We start from the raw sequence: 5237 nt of genomic DNA on the forward strand, positions 1-5237 counted from the left end.
CAGATGCTAATAACAACAGATCGCCACTGTGCTTACAACTAAAGACACAGCCACGCAAACACTGCGGCATGTGTACGGCTCCTTATGGGTATTGCAATATTTTAAGGGCTGGAGCGGCGTTCTGGTGCTCAGCACTCTTTTCAGACGAGACATATACCACGTGAAGACACGTTACGCTCTTGTTGTGTTCATGAACCTGTCCTTGGCCAGGAAAAACCTATAGGCCCTGGCTGCGGAACGCGGAATGGGGCGGGGTCGGATGTGGGCGGGGCTGGACGTCCGATGGGCGGGGTGTATGGATATCCTAATGACACAAACAGCATCATCTGCTGGACAACTACAATAAGTACAAATACAAATCTGCACTGACTAAATATAATTAATCTGCACTCGACTAAATATAATTTAAAAACTAAATATAAAAACTTCCTACTAATTAAATGCATGAATGTATTTAAATGTGTGGTATAAAAAGTCATATATTCTATATTAGTGTATTTAAGTATATTATTTAATATTTGTTTTAATTGATTATTCATTTAGTCAGTTCTGTGCATACTCATATCTAGTCCATATATTTCAAATGATACATTGCACTGCATTTCATAGAATGATAGAAAAAGCATTTATTATTTACAACATTTATCATATAACAGAACAATCATTAAGATAATAGAACCGAAAAAGCAAATACAGTAAATATAAAAACCAAACCAAGTACAACAGTGAAAGGCTTTGCTGATGCAAACATTCAACCACGCTCTTCAAAACAGGCGTGAACCTTAAGGTTTTCTTTATCAATGCACTGCTCAAAAAACATTAAATAATCCGACTCAAATTTGAACCTTGTGGTGACTACCTATTTAACCACTGGGACATAATTCAAACCTGGAACTACAGTTGCGGTTATTGTTCCCACACGGACATGTTATGGGTTACCTATAAATAGGTGTGCCCTCTTGGCTCTCTCTCTTGTCGACCCGGGCTGCGACCCGACAACATGTCCTTTGCAGCTTGTGATTAAAGTTCCCTTTTGTACCTTCGATGCACCGCCTCTGACTCCATATCTCTCGGCACTACAACCTGAACATAAATGCTGTGCTGCCTGGGGATGCTTCAAGCGCTCAGAGAAAGGAGTATGAATGTGAGGTTTCCCCACTGACACAGAGAGGAGGAAAGAATGGCTGGCTCAAGTCAGCAGGAGCAATGTAACTATCACAAAAGACAACAACAGCAACAACATATCGAGGGGTGAGAACCAGAGACGCGTAAGTGACATTTTGGTCAAAAATGAGTTATATATATCAAATGAAAGCTCTCAATGAGCTCTTTCTACTGCCAAAAGGGTGCATTTGAATTCTAAACCAATCCAGAGTTATTCATCAAAAACCAAAAGACCTAACACAGAACACACTGAACTATTTGGGGCCAAAAGGACGTAAGTGCACTTATGCCCTTTTGGCCCTGAGAAATGTATTATGGGTAAAGCCTTTGGATTGCACTTGAGTCAAAATGGCTGACACCATATGTAAGCAAGCTAGGTCAACCATGAGAAGAAAGCTTTTCACTGCTGAAGAAGTGTTACTAAGCTTATTTCAAGATGCAGAAGAGCTTGAAGAAGAGAATGAAATAATCCAGGAATCAAATTCAATGCTGGTGACAAAGGAAACTTAGTTTCTACAGATACATCTTCAACAGAGAATTCAACTCATCAGAGATCAGCGCATGCATGTTCCAGTATCTGTCAACTCTTTCAGGTACTGAGCATGTGGTGCTGTACTCTGACACGTGGTGGGCAGAACAGGAATGCTGGTTTTAGTGCCATGTGTCTCCATGAAGTTAAAACCTTGCCCATCTCCATGATTGACCATACATTCATGGAGTCTGGACACAGCAAGATGGAATGTGACAGTGTTCATGCAGCCATTGAGATCGACAGAAAAAAGGCCCTTTGTATAGTTCGGAGGGGTACACTCTTGTGAGGATGGCAAGGAGGAATAGGCCATAGAAGGTGATTCCAAGTCCTTCTCACAACACATAGGGACGGGTGGCGAAGTGGTCTGTGCATCTGATCATCAGATCAAGGGGGGTGCTGGGGAACTCCAGTTCAAAACCCGCTCCTGCTGCCACTGTGTCAGGCCGTTGTGTCCTTGGGCAAGACACTTCACCCGGAAGTATCCACAGGACATGATATCAATGTGTACTTGTAAAAGCGCCTCGATGACTTCGAGGCGTGAAGATGGATGGTGTGGCGCAGTGCGCTGTGCAATGATCATCAGATCAAGGGGTGAAACCCGCCGCTGCTGCGTCTGTAAAGCCGTTGTGTCCTTGGGCAAGATGCTTCACCTGAACTTGCTCCTGTGGGTATTGTCCACAGTGACCATTGCATGTATAAAAAAATATGTGTAATGTGTATATGTAAAGCGCTTTGAGCTATAATAAATGCAAGGAATTATTATTATTATTAACACACTAGGGATGCTCAATTATGGCAAAAATCATAATCACGATTATTTTGGTCAATATTGATATCACGATTATTAAATATGATTATTCATTGACTTTTATTGAACTTAAAAAATAATAATAATAATTTGAACAGTATCTTTTTAACAGTTGATTACCCTGAACTTTAAGTATAACTCAACTGCAAAGTATTCAGCTAAAGCCACATATTTTTTAACTTCCCCACGACATTTGTCATATAGGGCAGGCAGTGCAGATCTGGTGAAATGATGCCGAGATGGCATCGCTTAACGCTTGTCCATAGTGTTAGCCAGTTGCTTAAACCCCTGGTTGCTAACCGTGCTAACTGGGCACATGTCTTTAGCTATGTAGAATGTGATGGCATGTGTTATATCTTTGTGTCCTTGCGAGCTGCTTGAGTAGGCCGTTGCACTGTAAAGCGCGTCCTTAATTGATGACTGTGATGTGGTGAATGAAGTCGAGGGGGCACGCTCGTGAACTGTCAACAGGGGGGCGGGGGGGGGGCCTCGCTGAGGGGAAACCGTGGACCTCGTTGCAAGCCAAAATCGTAATCGAGATTAAAATACGATTAATTGCACAGCCCTACAACACACGGTCCGAAACAGAACCAAAGACACAGAGGGACAAACAGTTATTTGGCAGAAAATGAAATGGCTGTGCTACACAAAAGAGGATCCGAAAAGGACTCAGTTCAAATATGAGCTGTCCGACCAAGCTGCAAGTTGGAAAGCAGGAGACCAGAGGTGCTCATGCAATTGAACCAAAGAAGATGCACACAGGTCCACCTGGGATCACTGCTGTGAAAAAGAAAGATGTACTCACACAAATGGGAGTATCCCTCACTCCTATGTGGACTTCTACCAGTCTTTGCCAGTCATCCAGGCAGAGTAGGCTAGTATGTCGTTTCAAATCAATCTGAAACGTACATGATCTGCATGAAATATGCTGTTGTCGTATATTATATTGCTATATTTGACATTCCCAATGTTCTAAAGTAGTTTTTGATTTGCCAAACAGTTATTAGGCCAGGTTTAATGTAATTGATTGTTATTCAGTGAACTAATGTGATATTGATATGTTATATGATCACAATGGACTCTGTAGCCTATTTTCAATCGGTTATTTGGGGAAATGGCTAAATAATTAACTATTTGGCAAAATGGTTATTAATGTTTGTTTTTTTGAAATATAATTACATTCAATGAACTAATATGATATAAGGATATTTTCATATAATATTGTTATTATAACAATTGATTACTGTTACTTTTGACCTCATTAATGTAAAGCCTTTTTCCTATTTTTATCAGATACGCCCTTTTTCTTAGTTCATATGAGATAAAATCTTAGTTCCAAAAAGGCGCATGTGACTTTATTCCAAAAAAAAAAAAAATAGAAGAATATTTTTTTCAATGAAAGTCAAAATATTGTTCATTAAGTATATTGTCATCCACATGTTTATGAAGTTTTCATATTAAAGATTGAATTTAATAAACAAAGTCAGGACAAAGTATTGTCATTTTTTGTTTTGGCTCTCCTGTAAAGTTGGTCAAATGTCACTTACGCCCCTCTGGTTCTCACCCCTCGATATGTGAGGTAATCATATTTTTCACAAAACGAAGACCACACCATTGAGAAGCTTAACGTCTGTTTAATAAAAAATAAGGAACAGGGAGAGGCTTGCAAAGCTCTGGGAGTTGAGACTCAGGTGCAGGGTGAGGGTCTCATTGCAGGTCTTCAGGCTCCATTGAATCCCCCTGGGGTTCTTGTGCTGAAAGAGGGAGACAGGAGAAAGGGTTAGATACATCTAGCAACCTATAGGATGGGAAATTGCCGACCTATTTTAAACGTACCTTGTGTTTTCACTCTCACTTAAGTCCCTCTCCCTTTGCCATCAATCCAACATCAGCTGAGCTGCAACATAATACAGAGAGGTAATAATCAACAGAATCAAAGACATAATATGGCTCTGCTAAAAACATTCACCCATAAGTTACGTTTTTGTTTACTGTTTGGAAGTCTCAAATATGCACTCTAAATCCATATCCATGTATCACAAAAATAGCTCTCTTCCTTATTATTGTGTAACGTTAACTATATTATACTAGCTTGAACTCCAAAATGGATATCCTCATTTCACCACCTCCACCCACTACAATCACATGCCCCAATGTTATATTTAGCTAATATGTAACTCCCTCCACCCCGGATAAAAGCACGTTAAGAAGCCCCTTTTCTCTAATTCCACAACGTTGGAGGAAATAACATGAGGAGAACGGATTAATAGGCTGTTCGTGGTTAACGTGTGTTGCTAACTTTATCCGGCATTCTAGCCTAATCTGTTATCTGTAAACGTTAAATATACTGACTGAAGGGATAATCCACTAACATCCTTTAATACACATGTGTAGTTAATTTGATTCAGATGTTTTGATAATATCCGCAATATAAATCTTTAAACGTCTTCTTACCTTTAAAAGTCCATCACGAACAGTCTATGCTACAACTCTACTGCGCTGCTAGCCGCAGATCCTCTCAATAGTTTCCCGGAAGTGCTCCGCGATCTGCCATTGCTGTAAAAAAACTGGTCCATTGGAGTGAACGGAGATGTCGGAACTCTTCTCTGGGCGGGGTCGGACATCCAACCCCGCCTTTTATCCGACCCCGCCCCATTCCGCGTTCTGCAGCTAGGACCTTCTCGGAAAAACAGGTACTCGCTTGTTTCATTATTTTTGCGGTCTAGATTTCTT

At 40.6% G+C, this 5237-nt stretch overlaps 1 long non-coding RNA gene across 1 annotated transcript; it reads right to left on the reverse strand.

Annotated features, from left to right (window-relative positions):
- Nucleotides 1–4140: 4140 nt before the first annotated feature.
- Nucleotides 4141–4985, reverse strand: LOC139434818 (uncharacterized). Its single transcript, XR_011644115.1, has 3 exons — nt 4959–4985; nt 4341–4401; nt 4141–4258 (listed from the first exon to the last, which is right to left on the reverse strand). It is a non-coding gene; the product is annotated as an uncharacterized lncRNA (long non-coding RNA).
- Nucleotides 4986–5237: the final 252 nt, after the last annotated feature.

Source organism: Pseudochaenichthys georgianus, chromosome 11, assembly GCF_902827115.2.
Source record: "Pseudochaenichthys georgianus chromosome 11, fPseGeo1.2, whole genome shotgun sequence".
In the NCBI taxonomy this organism is placed as follows: Eukaryota; Metazoa; Chordata; class Actinopteri; order Perciformes; family Channichthyidae; genus Pseudochaenichthys; species Pseudochaenichthys georgianus.